Source organism: Anguilla rostrata, chromosome 16 (genome assembly GCF_018555375.3).
Source record: "Anguilla rostrata isolate EN2019 chromosome 16, ASM1855537v3, whole genome shotgun sequence".
Lineage (NCBI taxonomy): Eukaryota > Metazoa > Chordata > Actinopteri > Anguilliformes > Anguillidae > Anguilla > Anguilla rostrata.
Window position 1 is genome coordinate 36,335,470 of NC_057948.1, and position 27,539 is coordinate 36,363,008.

The following is a 27,539-nucleotide window of genomic DNA, read 5'->3' on the forward strand; positions in this document are numbered from 1 at the left end:
CACACACACACACACACACACACACAGTCACACTCTCGCACACACACACTCAGTCACACACACACTCACACTCACACACTCACACACACACACATCCAGTCACACACACACAGTCACACTCTCGCACACACACACACACACAAACAGTCACACACACACACACACACACACAGACACAACCAGTCACACACACACACACACAGTCACAAACACGCACACACACACACACAGTCACACTCTCACACACACACACCCAGTCACACACACACACAGTCACCTACACACACACCCACACACACACATCACACACACACACACAGTCACACTCTCGCACACACACACCCAGTCACACACACACACACAGTCACACTCTCGCACACACACACACACACACACTCACACACACTCTCACACACACACACACAGCTCTCCACACACACACACACACACACACACACACACTCTCGCGCACACACACCCAGTCTCTCTCACACACACACACACACACAGTCACACACACACACACACACAGTCACACTCTCACACACACACATCCAGTCACACACACACACAGTCACACTCTCGCACACACACAAACACACACACACACACACACACACGACGGTATGGCATTTCTCATGTTTCTGTGAGCTTCCTGTGTATTGCACTTCCCAGTGAGTGACGGCTTTGGCAACAGCGTAAATAAAATTATTGTTAAATGCCAACAGTGAACCACTGCCTGTGTGAAACAGACCCTGGGAAGCACAGATGCTTCCTTTAGCTGTGTCCCTACGCTATGGAATTATTACACATGCACCCCTGATTCTGGGTTTTTTCCCCTCTTTTTAATTTAAGGACATCAATATAGACATCAAGACGCACACCATGTGACCCTGTTTTATTTTAAAATAGATAATGGTTAGAAGTTCAGTTAAATTCATTCAGCAAAAAATCATCAGCACCTACCCTCTGCCTGCACATCACCAGTGATGATGCTATTTTTAAAGAAGGGAACAGTCATAGTCACGCCAATAACTGAAATGTCACAAAAATCCATCCAGTAGCTATAATTCAAGATAAGGAAAAATGTTCAGTTTGTACTTTTTCCCACCTCAATCTTTTACCACTTTAAACAGTTTCTCGCCCAATTTGAACATATCTATACTTTTAAACAGACTAGTGAGCACACTGGCAACAATCAAACTTTTTTCTGCATTTACTCTGTGCCTTTAGGCCTAAATGCAGTAAACTCACAATTTATCTCCAATGAAAATGTATAGTTCCCTTTGGATTTACGGCACAGAACTGGCAGCTCCTCTTCAATTAACTTGCACACTTGGCGTCTCGTTTTAAAATATAAAACCGCAAACTTACAGCCTGCAGGGAGAACACAATAAGTCCCAACAGACGGCCGCACCATCAAACTTTTTATAAATAGTTAGACCTCCATGTTTACATTAAAACTATTTGAGAGCAGATAATTAATTTAGCATAATCAGTGGGGGACGTCTTGTCTGAGCCACACAACCGAAACACAGTTTTTTTTTTTTTTTTAAATCACACACTTTACAATCGTCAGTCATGCGCAGTACTCTGTCTGCTCTGTACCACTTTATAGCTTCCCTACTATATCAACTTTCAAGCTTTTTTATTTAATAATTATTCCTCTGCAAGGCATCATCTGTTCAAAAGTTCTTGATAGTGTGGCAGGGAAATACAACGACCAAGGAACTGGTCTTGTAACCTAAAGGTTGCAGGTTCAAATCCAAGGCAGGTCGGTGCCCTTGTACCCTTGAGCAAGGCACTCGACATGAAAACACTTCAGTACATATCCAGCTTCATAAATGGATAGCATGTAAAAATAAATCCAAAAGCTGTGTGTAATTCCCTTTAGATAAGAGCGTCTGCTAAATGCCACAAATGTAATGAAACTTCATCATGAGAACACGGACAAAACACTGTGAAAGAGGGAGAAAAAAAAAAAAAAAAAACTCAATGAGGTCTCCATCCAGCCCTTCTGCATGACTGTTGCCATGGGCGGTTTGATTGGATGTTTTCCCGCCAGACTGACCGTCATTGGCAGAGTTTAAAACACACTTCTCCAGGGCAGGCTCACAGGACCCGGTCGCAAACGTTATCCGTGTACACAGGTGCACAGGTAATGAGGAAATTCAGGTCACACAGCGGGACACTGTAGTCAGGACTGCAGTGCGTGTCCGTTAAAAATAGTCACTAACTGGATAACTGTTTCTCCAAAGAGCTCAAAGGAATTAATATCAGCATAAAATCAATTAAATCAACTTGAGTTCTTAAAACATACTACTTTTTATTATTTAATTCACATTCTCCCTGTCTTATTAAAATATTAAATAAACTATTTTATTAAATAGTAATTAAGTACTACAGCAAAGAGTTTATTATTTGAGCAAACAGTACACACTAACGAATGTCTCATTTGGCCAGAACGGCCTTGTAAATTGTTTTGGACTAAAGTGTGGCAAACGTAATGTTGACTAGCAGCAATGTCCCGACCAGGATTGTTACGGTTGCTCTCAAGCCCCCGCAAACATAACGAAGCCAAAACCAAGGTTTCCCAAAAATAACCAATAACTTTATTTAACTACACATAAAAGATACCAAATTAGCTGCAAAACATGATAAAATCAAGACCCGGCCGTGGTCGAGAGGTGAGGAGAAAAAGCCCCCATCTCCTGAGAAGCTGACTCCAGGCTTCTTAAAAGGGCACCGCCACAGGTGCTCTCAATTACCTGTAACGAGACACACGCATGTGTCCAAATGGCCAGCGCCCCCACCTGAGGCGGAGGGACGTAACAAGGATGCAAACCTGCAACCTCCAGGTAAAATGCCCGGCCTTAGCCTCCACACCTCTGAGGAACAGCACAAAGCAGAGGGCAGGGAATGAATTCCAACCGATTTCCACTGTTTGAGGTGTTTGAAAAGACGCAAAACCGTTCCGTTCGATTCGGGAGGTGAAACCTGGCTGTGATGTCACATCCTCGGGTGGCTGAGCGTTGTCACGAGGCAACGTGGCGTGGCGAGCTTCTGAGGAAGACTACGGCTGACACGAAAACATGCATGTCAGACACTGACACCAGTTCCCCACTCCAATCTCTCCTCCAGATTTATCTTTCAGGGACAGGGATGTGGTCTCTGTGGCCCAGTTGTGCTGGTGCCATAACCCGAGATGCCCTTCACTTAGCAGAGATGCACTTATCTTTTCTGTCTCCTCAGGAATGCAGTAATCTTTCCACTGGCAACAAAAGGGTCTGCGCAATAAGCAATTCATTTGTATATTGAATTATCATTAATGTTATTATTCCACTCGGTGTCTGTGAATTGAACGGATTCATTAAATGGCTGCTTATATTTTTCTTTTTTGTTAGTAATTCTTTATTTATTTTGAGAACGCTTAATTAAATTGGATCAAATTAAATTAGACTGAATGCAATCTTCTCCACACAAAGGACTTTGGGCTTGATTGGCAGGTTGCTCTGCGAGGTCACAGGAGGGAGGGAGACGTTATTAAGAGTAAAAGGGAGTGCTCTTTTGGCAGACAAGCCGACCGAACTCCAAAGAGGGGAACATATTTGTCCTCTCCAAGCTGTTTATTCCCAAACTCTGGAGCAGGAGCGCAGGATTAAGCGCATTAAATGCAGTACCCCCCCCCCCCCACCACCCCCCACCCCACCCCCCCCGCACAAAATTACACTTTAATTAAGCAAATGTGCTGTGGAGAATATGTCAGTTAACAGCCAGACTGTTCCATGCAGAATGTGTAAGGATAGGGAGAGGCTGCGTACACACACACACACACACACACTCTTTCTCTTTCGCACATGCACACAAACACACACACACACACACCATCTCTCTTACACATACACACACACTCACACACGTACACTCTCTCTCACACACACACACACGCGCGCACACACTCTTTCTCTCTCACACACCCACACACACAGGTGTGCATGGCTGAGCAGATGCTCCAGTGAGCATAATGCTCCACATTACCCGCTCTGCTGTTGAGCAGAGGATGCAGAGGATGAGCAGAATGAACAGAAGGGCGAAGGAAACGAGGGTGACACGTTATTTCACCAGTTTAATCTTCATTTATTCCACCGCGTTTCCGTGCCTGGCCTGAACGAGCGTAAAAGAGTGTGAAAGTGTAACGAACAGAACGTCTTTTAGCATAGCGAAGGACAGCCGTCCACCCAGACGTGGGCGATCCCAACGTCACAGCCTTGGCGATAGCCTCCAAAAGGCCCCGAGCAACATGCTGCCATGGACACGCTGTACTTTCAGACATTTGCCATCCAAGGGCCAATCACAGGGCGTCTGATCAGTATGTGCTACCAGACACGTCCCTGAGGTTCATTTTCAAACGCTGGTGGAAAAGAATGGAGAAGAGAAAGGAAACCGATCAGCTAGATACGAATAATAACCGTGGCAAAGTACGGCTAATTTCACACTTCTGTGGTTTACCGGAAGGGAAAGGTCGTCAAGTTTCTGCTTTTGACAGGTGGTGGGGGTGGGGGGGGGGGTGCTATAGCGATGTGGGGGTGGTGAAGACAGAGGCGGAGGAAGTGGTGAAGACAGAGACGGAGGAAGTGGTGAAGACTGAGGCGGAGGAAGTGGTTAGGTTAGGAGGTGGAGGTGGTGAAGACTGAGGCAGAGGAAGTGGTTAGGGTTAGGGTTAGGGTTAGGGTTAGACTGAGGCGAGGAAGTGGTGAAGACTGAGGCGGAAGAAGTGGTTAGGGTTAGGGTTAGACTGAGGTGGAGGAAGTGGTGAAGACTGAGGCGGAGGAAGTGGTGAAGACAGAGGTGGAGGAAGTGGTGAAGACTGAGGCGGAAGAAGTGGTTAGGGTTAGGGTTAGACTGAGGCGGAGGAAGTGGTTAGGGTTAGGGTTAGGGTTAGACTGAGGCGGAGGAAGTGGTGAAGACTGAGGCGGAAGAAGTGGTTAGGGTTAGGGTTAGACTGAGGCGGAGGAAGTGGTTAGGGTTAGGGTTAGGGTTAGACTGAGGCGGATAAAGCGCGGGACTCGTTCGGGTTTAGCCTCGTCTGGCGGTCAGCCCACATTAGGGGGGGGGGCCTTGGCCTAGGGTGCTGTGACCTCTGTCCATCTCTGCCACAGCTGAAGGTTTTTCTATCCTTCTGTAGGGCATGTGTCTTACAGCCCTGTCCTCCTCTTATGCTGCACAGTCATAGCATTCAGCTCTGCAGCGACACACCAGCCGCAATGCAACTCTGACCCCCCCAATCCCAGAATGCACCTGTGCTTCCAGAACCGTGGACCGGAGAGAGTGGGCCCTCTTCCAGTCCCCGCGGGGCTACGGCTGGGCGGTATACTGCAGCGATAATTATCGAATGCAACAGCGATCATCGCCACCATGTGGTATATTGTCTGTCTTTTGTGTCTCTTCTCTTTTCTCTTTAACTATTCCTGATGAGGGAGTAAACATCCAAACTTCAGAGGCCGTGTGAAATACTTCCTAATACTGCTCCAAGACCAAAATTCAAAAACCAAAAGACAGCAGAATAGAAGGCCAGAGATGACATGCAGACTGCCAGACCTAGATGCAGGACTCAGATGCACACTTCTGGCTAATATCTACAAACTGACTTCTTGCCAAGTTGCCCAAACAGACTGCTAACTAAAAGAAAGCTGCATATTTTATACACCCACTCTTCTCCAGGCTTGTCAAGATCTTTTAGGGAGGGACAGCTTTGGTTATTACGGGAATATTTGTGAGCTAGTGTGGAGACACTAGATCAATCAATAGTTAAACCAAGTTAAAGTCAGCAGTGACACTGACTTCTGCTCAATTTTGGCATGTCCTGCCTAGAATGTCCAACATAGTGCCTGCAGGTGTATATACCAATTTAAGATACAGAATCATATGAATATGAAGAATGCCAGGCCATCCCTGTTGAAACACACACAGATACAGACCCACACTCACACACATTCACACCTCAATTGGAACACCCTCCCCCCCCAGCTCCTGCTTTGTGTCTTACCTCCAGGCTATGCTGGCCAAGCACTTTGAAGCTTTCTATGGCTGTGAATGGCCAATGTACATACGGTGCATAATTCAACCCTACGCACGAGGCACTGACAAGATGGCCAGCTCAAATTCCAATAGCCGCTGACCAAAGTGGCCAACAACCCACTGATGGAGCTCACCCAACTGGGGCCAGCTTGAACCCAACTGATGGGCCAGCTCAAACCCAACTGATGGGCCAGCTCAAACCCAACAGATGGGCCAGCACAAACCCAACTGATGGGCCAGCTCAAACCCAACTGAGGGGCCAGCTCAAACCCAACAGATGGGCCAGCACAAACCCAACTGATGGGCCAGCTCAAACCCAACTGACGGGCCAGCTCAAACCCAACTGTGGGGCCAGCTTGAAGCCTGGCTGACTGTGGTCAAGGCACCAAGTTAGTTCGGTTTAACAGTGCAGGACTTTTTAAACACACCGGGTAATAATCTTTACATGAATGTATTTTGCACTGTGCTAAACTATAGCCATCTGATGTACGTGTGACAAATGCAGGATTGGCAATTAGTCTTGGAACACATTGTCTGTGTGTGTGTGTGTGTCTGTGTTTCTGAGAGAGAAAGAGAGATACAGAGAGATAGAGAGACATAGAGAGGAGGAGAGATAGATAGAGAGAGAGACAGAGAGAAAGAGAGACATAATTAGTGTGTGTGCATGTGTTTGTGGTCCATTGCGTTGTATGCTGCATTTCCCATTATATGTGTGTGTACATAATCATGTGAATATGATTAGTGAGTCTCTGCTGCTACTGAATTTGATTTTCCCTGTAGGCTACGTCAGTCCTGAACTGGATATGTGATACACCCGTAAATCAAGTGTGTAATTCAATAAGGAAACACTGAAAAAAGAAATTGAATATAAATCCGACTCCAAAAGCTCATCGCTCAATTAACCAAATTACTTCCTGGTGACGATTAATCGGGTTGACTTCGGGCCAAAAACTAATTAACAGACTTCCTGGCATTGATGCATGGTAACAATATTTGTGCGTTTTTTTTGTTTGTTTTATTGTTGTTGCATGAGATTAACTAACCCCCCCTCACCCCTCCCATCCCCCATCCCCCCCCCCCCCCATTCTGGCCACACCCACTTGTTTCAGCCCTCTCCGGTACAGGTGTAATGGTGCGCACTTACCTGCTTCAAATGCGTTCCCTCATGTATTTCACAACACAACATTCATGGTTCACATCATTGGCTATGTTTGAATGTACACCATAGCTGGCCAACCCTGTTCCTGGAGAACTACCATCCTGTAGGCCTTCACTCCAAACCTAACAAAGCCACACCTCATTCAACAGCTAGAACAGGGCCGCCGAACCCTGAACCTGGAGATCTATCGTCCTATAGGTTTACACTCAAACCCTAACAAAGTACACCTCATTCAACAGCTAGAGCAGTGATGGCCAACCCTGTTCCTGGGGATAAAACGCGAAGTGCACTTCATTCAGCAGCCAGTGATCTCGTTGAGCTGTTAATTAGTAGAATCAGGGGTGCCAAATTAGGGCTGAAATGAAAACCCATCAGGATGGCAGATCTCCAGGAGCAGGGTTGAGCAGCCCTGATGGTTAGAGTGGCAACATCTACCCACCGAGAATGGCAGAGGGATCCATGGCTGTGAGTGCCACGGGGCAAACACAGCCTGTATGTGTGAGCCAGAAGAGCAGCCTCAACCGGCAAACACAGCCTGTATGTGTGAGCCCGAAGAGCAGCCCCAAACGGCAAACACAGCCTGTATGTGTGAGCCAGAAGAGCAGCCTCAACCGGCAAACACAGCCTGTATGTGTGAGCCCGAAGAGCAGCCCCAAACGGCAAACACAGCCTGTATGTGTGAGCCAGAAGAGCAGCCTCAACCGGCAAACACAGCCTGTATGTGTGAGCCCGAAGAGCAGCCCCAAACGGCAAACACAGCCTATATGTGTGAGCCCGAAGAGCAGCCTCAACCGGCAAACACAGCCTGTATGTGTGAGCCCGAAGAGCAGCCCCAACCGGCAAACACAGCCTGTATGAGTGAGCCCGAAGAGCAGCCCCAACCGGCAAACACAGCCTGTATGAGTGAGCCCGAAGAGCAGCCTCAACCGGCCAACACAGCCTGTATGTGTGAGCCCGAAGAGCAGCCTCAACCGGCCAACACAGCCTGTATGTGTGAGCCCGAAGAGCAGCCCCAACCGGCAAACAGCCCCGGCAACAAGTTTCAGGAATTAGGCCAAGCCAAGAAGTCTCTGGTTATACTTTTGAAAGCTGCCCGTTTTTGGCAAATGGTCACCGCGCAAGTGGGTGTTTGTGCTGATCGTGCCAGTGTAGCCTTTCAAAACGCCACTCATTTCTTCTGAAATGCATCATTCTTAGGAAACAGAAAAAAAATGAGACCATAACGTTACTCTCGACCTCATCCTCTACGTGTTTGCATCCAGGAAGGGCACATACACACGGTAAATTCAGCACGCTTGCAATGCAAACAGAGGCTGGATAATGAGACAAAATGAAATAACGACAGTGAAATGATAACTATAGTGCTCTAGGGGTAATACAACAAACCTAGCTAGCCAGCCAGCTGGGTGACTTAGCACACCACGAAGAGATCGAGCAGGTGTGAGAAGGTGGGTTGGAGAGGAAGGGAGGCAGGGAGAGGGATAGATTTGGTAGAGGCATTAAGAGTGGAAAAATAGCAAAATAACTATAGCTAACAATTACAAATCTCTCTTGCGGACAAGAGAAATCACCACGGAGAGCGTCAGTAAACAGGAGGTTTTAGTAGAACAAAATTTATTTAATTTTATTTGTCTCAAATTATGGGAGGAGAATTGCCATGAGAAAAAAACATTTATTGAGGGTTATTTAATAAAGACAAGGTTATCGAGCACAGGTGAGGTAAGAGAGCGTAGGCAGGTACAGGTGGGGTTAGCGTGTTCAGGGGGGGCTTAGCAAGTGAACGCATGGTTAGCGAGGACGGGGGCGGTGGGGAGGGGGGTGTTATCGAGCGCGGAGGGGATCAGAACGCAGGGTGAGTGACTAACAGGCGAGGTTCGTGACGGAAGGAAACAGAAAGGGAGAGATGTTCTCCTTCCTTCCTCTCGCAGTATTTATCAAAATCTACTGTGTGTAGACACAGCTGCTGTGCCTAACACACGGAGGAGAAACAGACCGTGTGACAGCACCGCGTGGACGCCGAGGCGGGAGGCAGACTGGAGCACGCCTATGAGCCTGCTGTCTGCCTTCCCGCTTCCTGCTACCGTCAGGGTCCAAGGGAAGAACCCACTCCCGGTTATTTCTTTATTTATTTATTTATTTTAAACTCTGAGCCGAAACTGGAAGCGAACAGGCCGTTACGGATACGGCCTTGTGAACTGAGTGAGATTTTTTCATCCTCTGAGCTGGCCTGAGGGTTATTTTTTTTATTTAGGGTTGGAAGCATGAATAAAAAAAAAATCCAAGCTGTATTTGGTCTTCTTCTTTTATTGTGTGTTACTGTCCTAAATCCTAAGGCTGATTTTTTTTGATCCTTTTAGTCAATAAATCGAGATGACATTGTTATTGTTGTTGTCGAGTGTTGCAGACCACATCTCACACCCTGGACACTAAGCATGCATGTGACATGAACTGGTTTAGATGTAGAACACATGATGTACGTGTTCTGCTGGGTGTTGGGTCCGCTAGATCAAAAGTAGCAAGTATTATTTTTAAAGAAATGACGACACTTTGAGCGCTCTTGAACCTCGTCTGGCATTTTCTTCGGCGCTATCGTCTGGCAGCAGCGTGCGAAGCCTTCCTTAGCCAAACTCCGTCTCAGAGGAGTGCACAGGTGGTGGGAAAAAAAACCGTAACCACCAGCCAACCTCGCTTCACACGAAACAAAATGCCTCTCAAAGTAGGGGCTTCTAATGTTGTGGAACGAGAGACGGCACCCTGCTCTTCTTGGCTTTTTGAGAAAGCCTACCCACAATTCTCTGACTGGGCCTTTGAACTGACTTGGCTAAGGCGATTATTACTGCTGTTTGGACATTTTTTGTGGAAGACTGAAGCAGAGCAGGAACGTCGAGGCACTCGAGCCCTTCAGGGCCAGGCTAAATGAGTCTGGATTTGTGTTCAAAAAACAATGTTTGATTTTTCAAGCACAGAGTGGCTTTGAATTTGAACAATATTTTACAGGAAAAGCGGAAAGCTCGCAGACTGTCTGTGGTGTCCAAATGCTCATTGTGTGTGTGTGTGTGTGTGTGTGTGTGTGTGCGCGTGTCTGCTTGTGTTTCTGTGTGTGTACAGTGCAGTGCTAAATTATTAAGACACAATTATTAGTAACACAATTTTTTGTTTTGGCTCTGTACTCAAGCACAGTGGATATGAAATGAAACATATCTCGCCATTTATGATGTTTGGTCTCGGCCGACACCAGCTCTGTTATTATTATGATTTTCTTTTCTATTTACATTCTCACCATTACCTGTAAACCGCATCTGTAAACGACCACTCCCTTGTTCATTCAGAATGCGCATTGGCATTGGGCACTAGCATCAAACAACAATTAAACCTCTTCACCATGTCCACTAGCTTTATACTGTATATCGAGCAGCAGGCACGTTTTTTTGTTTGAAGGAGCAGGATATTTGGATCAACAAGCAGGTGAACCAAATCAAGTGGCCTCTGACTGCATGTACGCGTTGTGCATCTGTACTGTATATACTACATGCACAATGAAAAGTGAAGGAGCAGGGAGGTGCTGGACCGAAGGACAGAAGCATTTTGAGCGAGTTAGCATCTGCGTCTGCAGGTCTCTCTGTGTGTTTCGCGGTGAAGGTGGAGGACGATGAGGCTCCAGTGATGGGCCCAGGGAGGCAGGGATGGCTGGAACAGAGGGCCACACAGAGAGATCTCGACCCTGGAGGGGGGGTGCAGGCACTCGCGAGCCCAGCGAATCTGGGACATCCCAATGCGGCTCGCCTTTGAAGAGGATCGGGGTTGGCCATCCCAAGTGTAGCGTGATGGACATAAGATTGGCACAATTATCAAGAGGTAAGTGGGTGAGGTTATTTTTGTGTCCAGGGGAGGAAATTGCTCTGAATCTTGAAGGCTCTTTGGTAGCAAAGAGACCAGACAGGAATCATGTGATGGTATATGATTCTTCAGGCAGCATTCTATGAGATCTGTTTTAAGAATTGACCTAGAAAACTAAAACTAAATAAAGGTCTTAATACATTTTGGTAACTGTGAGAGGTTTGTTGGTTGTGAATATGGAAATTAGGCTTTGGGAACCTTTTTTTTATATTGATTAAATATATGATATAAACGTGCAATTTTATTCAAGCCAACACCTAGGTATTTGAAAGGAATATGCATTTATAGTGAGATTAAATATCTCAGTAAAAATATAATTAGTTGGATGGGACAGTTTAGCTTTTATTTTCAAATAATTAATTAATTCATTCATTCATTCATTTATTTATTTAATTAATTAATTAATTAATAAAGTGCCCTGTATGCTTTGTATGACATCAACTGAGTAGAGAGAGAAAGGATTTCTGGGTTGGTCGAACTGGAAATGACCAATAATGCACTGCAGAGTCCCGCAGCCACACCTCACGGCTGTTCCTCTCCTGGAATGCTCTCAGCCGTGATGTTATTGGAGAGTGTATACATGACAAACCACCACCGAGCGAATCCCAGGGAAGAATTAATTTCACTTCTGCTCCACATGATTAGACAGAACTAATTAATCTTGCACAGTGTGTGGAAAGAGCTAATCACCCTCTTCCTAACGAACACGGGAAGGACCACTGATCTCCTCTGCGCACACTTCTTTTTTTTTATGACAACATATTTATTGGCTGGAATAAAAATAAATAAATAAATAAAATGGAAAAACCCCACAAATAAAAATGACTAGAAGAACAGGAAACGTGTTTGAGGAGCAGCCACGAGCTCTGCCTGTGGAACGAGGCTGTTTGGAACCCATCCCCGCGGGAGGAAAACGCATTGCTGTTAATTGTCTGATTGATTAATTGATTAATTGATAAACATAAATGACACGGAGGATTAATGAGTGGAGTGGATGGTGGAGCAGGCTTCTGATTGATTCCAGAATGTAATTATGATACAAATCACCGGCATATGTGCCGAGCCGAGCCGGTCGACTCCGCCCCGCCGCACAGGACCGCGAGGAGCGGCGATCCCAGCGCCACCCGCCCCACGCCTGCCGTGGGTCACGGGTTCAAATCCCACCGCTGCTGTGCCCCACCCATGAACACAAGCCACATTTCCTCAGGATTGGGGTCATATTTGCTATATCTTGTATTTATATCCATATGTTCACGTATGTATGTATGCATGTATGTGTGTCATATGTGTATAAACTGGCCAGTATAATAAAATAATCACATCGAAAAAATACCCGAGTGTCACAATTTGGGTCCTGCACAAAACCATGTGTCCCTGTAAGGTGCAGTCTAAAGGTTCAGCTTCAGGCAGATAAGCCAACTGCTTCACAGAGACCTGACCCGAAACCAGCTTGTCACGTACAACACATCACATAACAGATTTGTATCTTTCCACAGATGCAGTAGTGCTGGACGGTGGGATTTAAATGGTTAAATTGCTGTGATTTTTTGAGTCCGGTGCCAGTTTACAATATTCTGCGAGCAGAAATGCCAGTGATACTGGTGGACAGATGTACACTCAAGTGCACATGATAGCCTGTTAGCCGTGGTGCTAACGAAGAACAGACCAACTTTCCTTTTGACACAGTTTCTCATTTCTGAGCAGGCATCTGTGATGCCATCTTCTGTGCCACCATGTTTGAAACTGGAACATTTCACGAGAGCACCACATTAAGTATTAAAAATAAAAAGATAAACACACGCACACACACAAGAATAATACACTGATCAAATCCACAATGAGGAAAAGAAATATAGCTTTCCTTAAAACCAATGTCTTATGCACACGCAACACATCAGTGTGTGTATCTGCGTGTGTGCGCGCGTGTGTGCGTGCGTGTGTGTGCGTGTGGGGTGGGGATGGGCAACATATTGTGATGAAAATGATCAAATTCAGTAGTGGTTATAGCCACCATATGGTGCATTACCTCTCCTTTCAATTTTTTCTCTTTAATTATACCTGATGTGGTTACTAAACAACCAAACCAAAAAAAAAAGTGTTATCTCTTGGATGTTGATAAGACAGCCAATTAGCACCAAGGTCGTACAACTTCCACGTGATCATGTGATGTGTTTTTGTTTAAACACATGCAGCTGCGAGGCCTTGCTGCTGATTGGCTGTCTTACGGCCACCCAACAGATAACAGCGGCGGAAGCGTTTTCCGGAAGCATGTCACGTGGTCTCTGAAGTTTGGTTGTTTACTAGCGCATCAGGTATAATTAAAGACAAAAAGGTGACAAGAAAGGCAATATGCCACACAGCGGTTATGAAAGTTATTGTATTTTATATTTATCATTGCGATATATCGCCCATCCCTAGTGTAGGAATGTGTGCGATTTCTGGTGATTAGCCACTGGAGTGGGAACTGGATAAGCTCAGGCCCATAGACTGTACAAACGTATGGACAAAGTCTCTGTCACGCCACCCATTGACTCTCCATGGGCTTGGTGAAAAGGGTTTTGAAGCCCGGGAAGTGTAGTTCATGGGCGTCGCCATGTCGCACAAATTGGAGCCAGAGATTGCGCAATAGGGACATGAAGTCGGGTCGTCCACTAAGCACATAAGATAAAGTGATTCGGTAGTGATGCAAACTGTCACTGATTCGTCCACAAAATATTACCGACTTGTCCAAATAGCACAATAACTCAACAAAATGGCATACGGGGAGACACCTATTGCGACTACATTTCCTTGTGGAAAAAAAATTTTGACTTTGTATTTTGACCGTGTTGTTGCCATTGACTCACATAGAAAGGGGTGGCTGAAACACCTATCAGCCACCCCTGGAGCCAACCACACTGGCGCTAGTGAGCAACGTCTCATAACAAGACCAGGAAGTGAGCTTCAGAAACGCAGCTCAGGCCCCATGTTGGGTGCCAACTTTATGAAAAATAAATTATTAAATAAAATAAAAAAACACAGGACTATAACTCTCTGGTTTTGACTGCGTATCGCAAGCTGCGTATCGTAAATAAGTCTCAGAGCTCTGCTGGCATGGTGGTGAAAGCGTTGTTCTGTTCCGCTTCAGGAGGAGGACTGGTGCCAAAAAGAAATAAATAACTCAATAAATATCACGTTTGCCCCAGGGCACCCGTCAGCTGTGTGCTGAACAGAACGCAGTCCACTGCTTGGTACACAGCCTGTCCCGAGGGGGGGGGGGGGGTGTTTTTTTGGGTTGTCAAGGAGATCAGGGGAAAAAAACAAACAGTACTTCAAACTGTGGAACAGTGATGTTCTGGAGGGTGACCATGCCTTCCACATGGATCGGACCTCCATGTATTCTTTAATGTACAGATTTCTAACTGCTCAACCAGGCTACTCTAAACACAGAGGATCTCCCAGAAAAACACTGACCCCACTGGAGGAGAAAAACAAAGAAAATCTGTCCCCCCCTCCCACCCTGCCGGAAAAAGAGCGAGCTCACCGGTCTCTGTAAAATCATGAAGTTTAATATGATTCATTCAGATATGAAATGAACCCCACAACCAATATGTTATTATGTATCAGATATCGGAATCTACCTGGCCACCAAGAATTCCACACCGGTCCCTTACACCTGGGCACCAAGACTGGATCATTCCACGCCCTTACACCTGGGCAGTGAGACTGAGTAATTCTAAACCGGTCCCTTATACCTGGGCACTAAACACTGGATAATTGTGCACTGGCCCTTTAAAGTTCAGTGTTCTGTGCAGTAGGATGTTCTAGCCTGTTGGAATTCCTGAGCTGCACATTGTGCGCATCGCTCAGGCGACACACGCTGCAGGCCCTGGACCCAGAGCCTGGAGCCACCGCTGGAATCTGCGCGGGAATCGATTTGGCTACAGAAACAGCCAGGTGGCTTTCTGTAGCGTTTCTGAAGCAGGACTACGGGAGAATGCGTTCGATCACGAGCGCGAGTGGCTGCCACGCGATTATGCAAATGGGCAACGGGGAAGAGATGCCTGCAGACCAGAGCCCATACAATATCAATTTCAATTCCAGTATTGATTTCAATATCAATATCAATTCCAGTATCAATTTCAATATCGCTATTGATCAGTTTGGAAGAGCACTTTGGAGCAGAACAGAGCCAGAAAGGTTCAGTGTGCTCTGAAAAAGACCAAATACCAGGAATTCTTATGTTTGGAATATTATTATTATTATTATTATTATGAAGGCGAACACCAGAGGACAATGTACAAACAAAGAAAGTCAGAAAAATCATCCAATCACGAACAGCCTGTTATGGTGGCCAGAGGCCCTTTCCAGAGACAGACCCTAAACAGTATAATGAGGTACAGACCTCCTCAGCACAAAGTCTGCTGTTTGCCGTTTGCTTTGGAAGCAGCACACTGCTCATTTTTATGTACCAGTTTGAGCTGTAGCATTTGCTTGCTACTGCTAGTGGGACCATACTTCTTCTGTTCTTTTATTTATTTCTGGGCAATGAAATCTGTGATTCCGTATAGAACAGCAGGTCTCAGAGGTAAACCTCAGTTCACTACAAAGAAAGGACTGTTCAGAGAAAGGACTGTTTTGTTTCCAGGTTCATGGACTTACCGGTAGAGCGTCCTCCATCTTGTGTAGTGATGGTTCTGCTTTCTTCTCTCTCTCACTGGGTACGTCTGTGTGGGCGCGGCTTGTAGCTTTCTGGCCCAGAGGTATTCTCCTTCTGCCACCGTAAATAAAAGATCACAAAGGATGTCCATCAGTCTTCACTCGTGCACTTTAAAGAGCGATTGCGGAGTTACACAAACACACCAGCTATCGAACCGGACACATTTTGCTTAATCACTTCAAAATGGACTGCGAGCTTAAGGTGTACCTGTTTACACTGATTTACAAATTCACCTACTTCCTCTGGGCTGAATAACTGCCAAAAACAACAAGCCAGCTGTTTATATAAATAGCCCTGATGAGCTGTGATATGATTAGTAGCTGAATAAGAATGAGAATATAATGACATAACAGTGGCACGAGGATCCATGAACATGGATCAGCCATTTTGGAATAAGATGGCCGACAGGCAGCCATTTTCCCTCTACCTGGACTGGTCTCACTCTCTCCACCAGAAAAAAAGGTGTATAGAATAGAATTCAATCACACACCTTTCTAAAAACTGAGCAGGCATATGCCCCCTTATTGGGCACGGTGCCACTGCACCCATCGTTTTCACCGGTCCTCTCCAAAAAAAAAACCCAAGGCATCAATGAAATATGATTTCACCAAATCAATACATTCTTAGTTAAATCTTCAGTGTGCTTGTTTGATGTCTTTTAACAAAAAAAAAAATTGTTCTAGAGGTCATTCTTGTGTTTTATGAACACATAAGCAAAGCCGGTCGCTGTTGGTATTTGTGGACTTGGTGTACAGTGCCTCTGTATGGCAGCTGCTAGCCGAGTTTGTGCTTAACACATTATCTATTTATACAGCTGGGCAGGTAAGTGAATCATTTCAGATCAGCATGGCGCTGTCCAAAAACCCCCTCTGCTTAGGTCTCCCGTACTTGGACCCATTTGCTGCCTGATGTTCATGTTCCAAACATGTACTCACCAATTTAAATAATTATTGGGTGAGTGGAGAATCGAAATAATGGCCAATTATGAGTCCTGCAAGATTCAATATCCCGAGTAATCATTTTGCAGACACTAATTCTTAAAATTCCTTTTTTTTTCTGCTGAAAAGGTAATTCTAATGAATTGCTTTGGGAGAGAGCTCTGCACTACCATATCAGAAATGTATAGTGCGCTCATAGTAGTGAGATATACTATATTTCTGAGAGAGAAGCTTTCTATCCTGTGGCACTACCTTCATTTCAAACTGCGCCTGGCAAGTAGAAGCACTTCATTTTAAGTGTGTGTGTGTGTGTGTGTGTGTGTGTGTGTGTGTGCGTGTTTGTTTGTGCATGTGTACGTTTGTTTGTGTGTGTGTGTATTTGTGTGTGCATGTGTGTGTGTTTGTGTGTGTGTGTGCGCGTTTGCATGTGTGTGTGCGTTCGTGTGTGTGTGCTTTTGCGTTGTGTGTGTGTGTGTGTATTGCGGGCATGTCCATGCAAGTATTATTTGACAAATCATTTCTTTCAAATGATTTGAAGGAATCAGAAATACATTTGAACACACATGAAAAGAATATTTGAACCTACAGTGGGAGTCCAACTCCATTCTTCTGTAAGAATGGGGACATTTTTCTCTCTGTTGAATTGTAGCTCTGTGTGACAGAAGCACTTTATGATGGAATCCACCAGCAATATTGAATGTTCAAAAGTAGCCCATTAGGTTACATAAAACCATATGCATTTTTCTACTTGGATACATGCATTACAACCATGTTACATTTCCCAAGACAATTTTGTGGCAAAATTATCAAGAGTTGACACTTAATTTGTTTACGCATAAGAAACAAAATGTACGAGGAGATTGAAAAGGCATCTAGCATGTGACTGTTTACTCTTTCCATATTCTCGAAAGGTGAAAACAACAAATGTGTGCATCTTTACCACAAACAAAAGACTGAAACAAAGTCACAGAAATAGGCAAGTAATGTCACTAAACAGATTTAAGACAAAACCTTCGAAATAAGGAGAAACAGCAAAAATAAACAGCTTTTAAGAGGCTAAAACAGCATATGAATTACCATTAAAACGTTTAAAAATACAACAATTGTGTTTGTAAAATGGACAGCACGACCCATATCCATGTATGTATCTATACAAATAGATACAAGTGTCTGCTACAGTCCTTGCATATATGAAAGCATTTTGAATTAGGTCACATAAAAATAAATACCATGAAAACACGACAAAAGGTAATTGCTACAAACATCTTGTCAGGACTCCGAATAGCGCAAAAAAAAAAAAAAAGGAAGCTTCCCTTTAAGCAAACCTGTCAAGACCGGGAATGAATAATGAATTATGAAGATGAAACGGTATCGAGTGAAAGAGGAAAAACAAGAAACAGCGCTGCGAGCGATAGGCAGAGGAGCGGAGGCCTGCCCGCTGCCCGCTGCCCGCTGTTTGCCTGTGTTAAAGATTTAAGGGCGGCGGTGCCCGCCGTCTCCCGCCTGTCTGGGCTCCCCGTAATGGAGGACAGGTGTGCGGAATCCTCTCATTTTCATTCCGCACGCTGCGAACACGCGGTCACCGAGCCAGCTCTGCGTGCGGCCCAACATCATCGCCCCGATGCCGGGAAAAAAAAAAAACCAAAAAAAAAAAACCTGTAAAGCCAAAAATTTTCTGGCAAAGACAAGAGGAGAAGGGGAGAGGAGAGGAGAGGAGGAGAGGGGGGAGGAAGGAGGGGATGGGGGAGGAGAGGAGGGGGGAGGAGAGGAGGGGATGGGGGAGCAGAGGGAGAGGAGGAGGGGAGAGGGAGGGGAGGGGGAGAGGAGGGGAGAAGAGGGGAGGAGGGGAGGGGAGGGGGGTGGAGAGGAGGGGATGGTGAGGAGAGGAGAGGAGAGGAGGGGGGCAAACCGTTGTCCTTGCCATGGTTTAGTCCCTGTGTTCTCCCATAACGACCAGTCTAATTGCAGCTTGTGTTTAGTTATGTTTTACACACTGAGGGTTTTTCACTGCCAGGGTTCCACTGGAATCCAGACTGGCGTCGGAGTGCCAGGGAGATCAGGTGTGCTCTCCGCAGGAGCCTGTTATCCCGAACCACGGCGAGCAGCAGAACACGGCTGTGATTGGCTCCCGTTAAGGAAGGCCGCAGGAAGAGAGCGGTGGCACGGCGCGGACGGACAAGTGCGCTCACCTGGACAGGAAGCACAGCGCGAACACACGCATACAAACCGCGCATGCAAACTGTGCATGCAAACACACACATACAAACCGCGCATGCAAACCGCACATACAAACACACACGTGCAAACCGCACGTACAAACACGCACAAACAGACCACACAAACAAACCATGTAAACAAACTGTACAGACAAACCACGCATTAAAAACTATAGAAACAAACTGTGCCTGCAAAGAAGCACATGCAAAGGCACGCATGAAAACCTCGTAAACAACGCCATGCAAACCGCACATAGAAACACAAGCAGGCGAACCACACATTGGAAACGAAGCACAAACAGACCGCGCATTGGAAACGAACCGCAAACAGACCGCGCATGCAAACACACATATACAAATGAGGCTGAACACAAGAACCCACTTATGTGCATGGGAACACATGCATGTGTGCAAACACTCAAACATGGTGTCCCCTTGTAGGGGAAACAGCACAGATTGCTGCTTTGGGGATTGCACGACAATAAATAAGGAACCAAGCAACATACATGTTTAAAAACAAACGCTATTTATTTAAATAAACCACAAAGCTGTTTCATAAAAACTCATGTAAATAGATTTCTTAAGATCTGATGCTGTACATGTATTGATTGTGATACAGAGCACTTGTTTCAGTGAAGAGGATTGGCTTACCTGTGCTCTGGATTCAGAAATGCTGATCCATTGTGATCCACATTTCCCTTGTGACTGAATGCAGAGGCCTCTGGGATAGTTTACTGCTGAGGCTGCTGGGATAGTTTACTGCAGAAACAGTTCCAAAACAGGCCACTGGGTGTGCTGTTCTTCAGCAAGGTCAGCCATTAGTTCTCCATTGCTGCTTCTGATCCTAAGAAAGATTAGTTCAGAGCAGTCATGTCAGCCATTTCAATTAATGCCTCCTTTGCTTTTCTATAAAATTCCTCGTGGAAAGCTGAAAGTGAATGCAGCACTCACCTGTGAAGTTCTTATCACACTGGAATATGCACACAGGTATTTTTAAAGGCGATGTTCATCTCTCAAAAATATCCGTATGGCTTCCCGCGGTTTCAGCACCACAGTAAGGAAGCACCCTGCCAGGAACATTTGAAAAGTCATCCCCAAACAGCGCGGATGGGGGCTGTTTAAGATATATGTCTAAAAATATATTTTTAAAGAAACACAAACTGCACAGCAAACAACAGGCTATCAGTCATCTCTTGCTTCCAGGCCCACAATCCTCTGTTTCACATCCCCTCCGGTGCCACTCTCGGGCTGCTTTTGTCCCCCCCCCCCCCCCCAAAAAGAAGAAGGAAAGTAAAAACTCTCCCAGCATGCCTCCTGAGGGAGCAGGCACCCAAACGCTGTCCCAGAGAGAACGCCAGCGCGGTCCTCACTAACGACGGGCTCCTGCATCCTCTGGATAACAGACCACCTGTCTCTGCCATCAGCGCTAAGCCCCTTGTCAACATTGTCTTGTTTCTTCTCTCCCCCCCCCCCTCCTGCCCCCCCCCCCCCCTTACTGGGATCTATTTCAGTCACACTCTGAAGCTTTGACAGCCCCCGCCCGGCGCAGCAGGAGTTCTAATAAGCAGAGACAATACATCTCACTTCCTCTCTCTCTCTCTCTCTTTAAAAAAAGAAGGAAGGAATGAAATGATGCACTTTTTTAATGCTATTCGTTTCTCTCCACTTTTGTCGAGCTGTGCTTTCTGCTACGTGTTTATTTATTTATTTATTGCGCTGTCTTCTTTTTTAACGGCAGCAGTGCAGGGTCTGTCACAGCAGGAAGAATTATACTCCCGTTTGACAAGTGCAGCATTATACCCTACCCGGCTTTTTATTCCTCAACTAAAGTCAGCTTACTTTTCCTCTCTTTTGATTTGTTTTCCCTCCCCATCTCTCTCTCTCTCTCTCTCTGTCCCTCTCTCCCTCTCTTTCTCTTTGGTTTGAACCCTGCTTTGAGGGAAAGCAGCAAACAGAAACTGACTCTGTGATGCTGTTGGAACACAACTTTTGCCAGAATGAAATATAACTGAAGTCGGAGATACAGCCAAAGGTTGGGGATCCAACCCCAAACCACAACCCCCCCCCCCATCCCCCCCACCCCTTCAGGAGATATGCATGAAATATAAAGAACCTGACATTAACCCCCCCCCAAATACATACAGAAATAATCATGTAACCCCCCTATAGTCAGTCTGCACCCCCACCTCCCCCCACCCCAAAAAAAAAAAATTATGACTGAAATTCCCTCATCTTTTGTTATTTAGCAAAGAGAAAATGTTAAACATACTGTAAAAAAAAAAGCAAATTGTTTGTTGACCTTTAAAATGACACACATTACTTCACGGACCGAGACGGTGAAGAAATGACTGCTAGAGCCAACAGCAGCCCTGCAAACTCCCTCATGCAGATCCTTCTGAGTGGCCTCTCTCTCGCCTGCCCAACCCTGGTCCTGGAGTTCTACCGTCTACCATCCTGAAGGTTTCCAGTCCAACCCTAACAAAGCCACACCTCACTCAACAGCGAGAGATCTCATCAATCTGCTAATTGGAGGAGTCAGGTGAGCCAGATTAGGGTTTAAATGAAAACCTACAGGACGGTAGATCTCCGGGAACAAGGTTGGGCAGCCCTACTCAGGTCCATGGGCCACTGGCAACCTGAGTCACAGTGCAGTATGGAACATTCCACAAGCAGGGGAACATTCCAAATTGGGGAATTAGGAGAAATGTAATTGGGGAGGAGGAGGAGGAGGAGGAGGGGGGGATTGCTGGATCCTGCTAACATGCTGACTTTTCAGGGTACTGCTGTACTAGCTTCAGGTCTGTGTAACTGATACCTTCAGGCTACTTGGTCCCCATTAACGTCCTGGTTATTTGGTGTTTTCCAAAAAATATGTTGTGTATTGGAAGTGTGGCAGTGTTTGGAGAGGCACATAAAACCAGGAGGTGCACTGCAAGAGCCAAATAATAAGTATGTTAGTCATATTTACACTTAAAATTTCTTTTACTTTTTTGATAAGTTAAAAATACTGCCAATGAGGTGACACAGTTTGACTCATTTCAAGATTTGCCAAAGGGGTAAGAAAATTTCACTTGTCAAGCAAACAGTAACTTCAAACAAGGTAATATTTTCTATTTGAGAAGAAAAAAAAAAAAGATTTTAAGTCTCATTACAAAACTAAAACACTTAAAACAGACATTTTTTTTTGCAGTGTGCACTAACTCATGTGACTGGAGCAATAGTTCCCAGTACCCTCGTTGGGCACCCCCAGCAGGATCCAGGTATTTGATGTGTTCCACCCGAAGTACACCTGCTAAAGCTAACCAAGCAGTTGATTAGCTGCATGAGGTGCTTTAGTTGGAACACATTAATCCCCTAGATCTGGCTGTGCATACCTCAGGACAGGTCTGGGAACCACTGGACTAAAATAGCCCAACAGCAGTCTTTTCAGTGGAAGGAGCTTGTAGTTTGCTGAGGGCAGTTGTCACCCCACTCCACACCGGAGTCTTCCTCCTCTTCCTCATCCAGTCTTCCCTGTTCATCCCTTCTGTTGTCCTGAGGGTCAAAATAACTCTGTCCTGAGTTTAGCAGCACTGAGAACAAAAATGTAATTTTTTCAGCATGAAATTTTATGACTTTTCCTGGGGTGACCGTACCATTAGAAAAAGTTCAATATTGCCTTTTTTTATATCTCAATAAAACCGTTACAGCATCAGGATACAAAGATTTTCTCATGAGCCTTTTTAATCCTGCATTTATGAAATCAAATGTCATAATCAAAGTTAATGAAGTAGACCATATCTATTACAGAAAAAAAAAATCAATTATGATGTGTGTTTTGTAGTAAATATGAGTGGTTTAGAAGTCTTTGGCCTGAGAAGTCAGAAACAGTTATTCACAGTTTTTTTGAGGAGTGACAGGCCGTTTATCCATGAATAATATTGACTTATGGTTTAAAATTTAAAGAGGAGGCTTTTTCAGATGGGGGCTGCTCAGGGGGGAGTCATTTTTGACCCTGTGGACACAGGGTGCATGCATACCATGAAGACAACACGAGGGTTAACTCAGTTCACCCCCCCACCCCCCCATCCTTGTGAATGTACCCCCAAAAAAAGCCAGCTGACAGGGGGAAGGCCGGAGTTCTCTTTCCTCTGATTAGGACACAAGGTCACACGTTCGTTTAGCTTCTCGTTTGCATTAATTAAATGACATACTTGGGACAGCGTCTGTAAGTAATGAACTATCCCATCGTTAATGATAGGCTGTGGATGACAGTAATGTTTAATACACAGATTTACCCTCCACTCTGTCATTTCCCACTCAGCCACGTCGGAACAACTCACCCCAGACGGATTATTCGGCATTAAAATCTGATTGTGATGATTAATTGATCTTAAATCCGATAAACCTTGCCATGAATAGTCGAGTGCATTTAAAATATTAACCTTTGTGCGCCCTCGTTGGTGAGCAACAGGCAAGAGAGGGGCTTAGATCTGAGTCACCCTCTTGGCCCAAACACAGGCTACTTCGACAGGTCTCTCCTGCGTTGTTTTTGTGATTATAATCATATCTGATCTTTGATTATGTATTTTACATGTCAGTTCTGCGTAGAGCTCTTTGTAACCATCCCATGATGTCCTGGGTTTCGTCCAGCCCCACAGGTAAAAAGACCTGTATAGTGCTACAACCCCTATCAATAAAATAAGTCCATTTAAAAACCCTGCCACAGGTGAGACATGAGGCAGTTCCTGAGGCAGCCGATTCTCATGCCCACCCCACCTGGGGGTTCGGGTTTAAATTTTGCAGTATGAGTACGACTGCGCACACACACACACACACACACACACAGGCTTGGACTGCAGTCACATTCCCCTGTGACAGAAAGATGGAGAGATTTCCGTTTTTACAATCGAAACAGGCCGTCTGCAGCTTTTACTCTAAGTCCTAAAACTCGTCGAATCAATACCTTTAATCCTTTAACCGCCTGATGATGGAACAGCTGATAGTTCATGGAGGGAAAGATTCCTTCCATCCATCCATTGTCTATACCTGCTTATTCCTGGTCAGGGTCACGGGAGGTGCTGGAGCCTATCCCAGCATGCATTGGGCGAGAGGCAGGAATACACCCCGGACAGTTTTCCAGTCCATCGTAGGGCACACACACCATCCTCTCACACACTTATACCTTGGGGCAACTCAGACGGTGAGGAAAGTTTGCTTTTCAGAGCTGAAGAAAGGTAAATTAGATAATGAAGAAAGGTAGATTAAATAATGGAGAAAGGTAGATTAGATAATGAATGCAGAGAAGGGGGCATAAGTGCACTGTACATGATCAGTGTTGTCATTTACACAAATACATATAGTGACCAATAACATTGCAAGAACTGAAATAAAAACAAGGGAAGAAAACATAATAGCCAGACATTGTGAGAAAACAATGCCTCCCCATAAAAGGTTTTGATAATAACAGATGTTGCTACCCTATACATTGATGTCTATGTTGTCTAGGAGGTTAATTTGCCAAGACAAAACAACATACTGAAGTGGTTAATGTGATAATTACACCCACACTGAACTGTTAACCATTCGCAGGAATACCACCTCATTACGTGCCACACTGTCAATTGTTGTAATTAGGAGATTAAAACTGTGATAGTGGCACTAACAGCAAAATGCAGGTCATTATATTACATAACTCTCAAGCAATTTACTACTGAGTGTCACATTAGTAACAACCTGTCCCGCCCATAACCTACATCCATGCATGCAGTAACCAAAATCACTCACTCTCACAGACATAAAATAATCACCAGATGATACAGAAAAAACAACAATATTTTATTTATAACCTTATTTTTGTGTATGAACTACAAACTCTGATTTCTATATAATCGATCTTCATTTTTTTAAAGGTCATGAAAGTATGTGTACATGAAAATCAATGTCTTATTCTCTCACTGCAGGTTTCATTGTTTCCATTTTAGAACAGGTTGGCACATGTAAAATCAAAATTTAAAAAGTTTTTTGTTTTTGTTTTTTTGTGTTTTTTATTCCATTTTATTTTCAAAATGTATTTTATATAAATCTACCACTAGAACAGCATTCCCTCTCAAAAAAAAGAAAAAAAAGAAAAGAAAAAAAAAGAAATCCAACTGCCCACCCAAAACTTGGGCTAACAAAATGAGACATAACAGACCAGAAATGTTATCACCAGAATTCACCATATTAATCAAAAAGAAAGAAAAAAAATTTTAAATGGCGGAATTCTCTCCTTTTTCCAATCGCCAGGGAGCTTGAAGACTTGCGTTTGGATCCACCCCCTCGCAGTACACACACTATGGAACACAGAGCATGGGCTGCTGGGGGAACAATGGTTTACCAAAGTTCTAAACTCCATGTAAAGATAATATGGGACCAGCAGGAAGTCACATGGGGGAGCTGAGGAGTTGCCATTGGTCAGGAGGTGAGATGGGCGACAGTGTGTGGAATGGTCCGGAGCCATGCTGGCGTACCACGTTTATGCATGTGCAGCACGTGAGAACATTATTATTTTTACACACACACGCATGTGCACACGCATATCTGCGTGTAATTACACGGATCGGCGTGGCGTGAAGGGATGTGTTTGTTTCATTCTGTGTGTGTGCGTGTGTGCGTGCGTTTGTGAGCATGCGTGTGTGTGTGTGGGTGTGTGCGTGTGCGTGTGTGTGTGTGCGTGTGTGTGTGTGTGTTTGTGAGCATGTGTGTGTGTGTGTCTGTGTTTGTGAGCATGTGTGTGTGAGCGTGTGTGTGTGTGTGTTTGTGAGCATGTGTGTGTGTGAGCGTGTGTGTGTGTGTGTTTGTGAGCATGTGTGTATGTGCGTGTGCGTGTGTGCGTTTATGAGCATGCGTGTGTGTGTGTGGGTGTGCGTGTGCGTGTGTGCGTTTGTGAGCATGCGTGTGTGTGTGTGGGTGTGCGTGTGTGAGCATGCGTGTGTGTGTGTGGGTGTGCGTGTGCGTGTGTGCGTTTGTGAGCATGCGTGTGTGTGTGTGGGTGTGCGTGTGTGCGTTTGTGAGCATGCGTGTGTGTGTGTGTGTGTGTGCGTGTGTGCGTTTGTGAGCATGTGTGTGTGTGTGTGTGTGTGCGTGTGACTGTGTGCGTTTATGAGCATGCGTGTGTGTGTGTGTGTGCGTGCGTGTGCGCGTGCGCGTGCGTGTGCGTGTGTGTGGGTTCACAGGCTATTCTCAGGCTAGCGCAGGTGAAGCTAGCGGGGCTGAGGATCAGCCATGATGGCGAGCAGCAGGCAGTGCTCAGTGCTGAACACGCCTCCTGCTGGGCATCCGCGGAGCGCGGTCTGGGAGCGTTTACCACGGCGTTCCTCCTACGGCACAGTCTGCACGCCGCGACCGCCCCGGGCACTGGGGGGGGGGCTGTACCGGTATATATGCTCCGCTTCAGGGAGCCGGCCGGCCAAACCAACTCAACCAGGGTAACCAGGGAAACACTAGCCAGCTTAACCAGGGTAACCAGGGAAACACTAGCCAGCTTAACCAGGGTAACCAGGGAAACACTAGCCAGCTTAACCAGGGTAACCAGGGAAACACTAGCCAGCTTAACCAGGGAAACACTAGCCAGCTTAACCAGGGTAACCAGGGAAACACTAGCCAGCTTAACCAGGGTAACCATTCAAGCAGTATGCAAATTTAATTATCTTATTCATAGAGCTTCCCTTCCATCTGAATGCAATACCAGTTCAATCCAACATCTAACCTTATACTCCGGCACAACCTCCCCACTCATTTACCCCCTCCTCCTCCCTACCCAAGGAAGCATATATCAGCCCCCCCCCTCACCCCCACCCCCACCACAGATTCAAATTTCACCATGGTTACCAACACTAGGCGACACCTATCCCGGTGTAAGAGATCACACTCACCCCCGGGTTGGATCAGATGAATGTTAATGGAGCTGCTCTGCATCACTCCCGTCGCTGTGAGTGTGGTCAATTCCAGATCACTGTTCACCACCATACTGACACTACAATGCAACGTTTCACTGATAAATCACCGTTAGCCTCCATGTGGTTGTTAGAATTATGTTTCTGTCGCTAAAAAACGTAAATTATGAATGCTACATGTGCAGTATCTGCTGTAGAACACGCTGACTCTAGCACTGTCTATCAGCTCATTGCGTATTAATGGACTCACTGCCTGTTTTTTTAACCATTTACTCATTTTTGAAAATGACAATTGTTTATTAGTTGATCATATTTTAACACAGATTTTCATATTGTAAAATTTTAGCCTCATTTACAAATTTTAGTCATGTAATTTTTTTTGCTATGATGTTGAAGTGGCTCCAGTATTAAATTACCCATACGTATTGGAATAATAATAATAATAATAATAATCTCTGCTGTCATCATATTGAGGGACACATTTTTCAAAGTAAAAAGCTGGCTGCCCACCTGACGGCTGATGAATCTGACTGTTGAACAGGAGCAAACAGCTTAAACCGAAGGCCTCTCCAAGCTCACTCCGCTCATGCAATTCAAGGTCACCAGTTTCCATGGTGACCGGAGCAGGCTAATTTT

The 27,539-nt window shown here is 45.4% G+C and overlaps 1 long non-coding RNA gene across 1 annotated transcript; it reads right to left on the reverse strand.

Moving 5' to 3' along the window:
- Positions 1-4,112: 4,112 nt before the first annotated feature.
- On the reverse strand, positions 4,113-20,195 carry LOC135242306 (uncharacterized). The gene is made up of 4 exons (XR_010326304.1): positions 19,939-20,195; positions 19,639-19,831; positions 15,776-15,887; positions 4,113-4,411 (listed from the first exon to the last, which is right to left on the reverse strand). It is a non-coding gene; the product is annotated as an uncharacterized LOC135242306 (long non-coding RNA).
- Between the last annotated feature and the right edge of the window lie 7,344 nt (positions 20,196-27,539).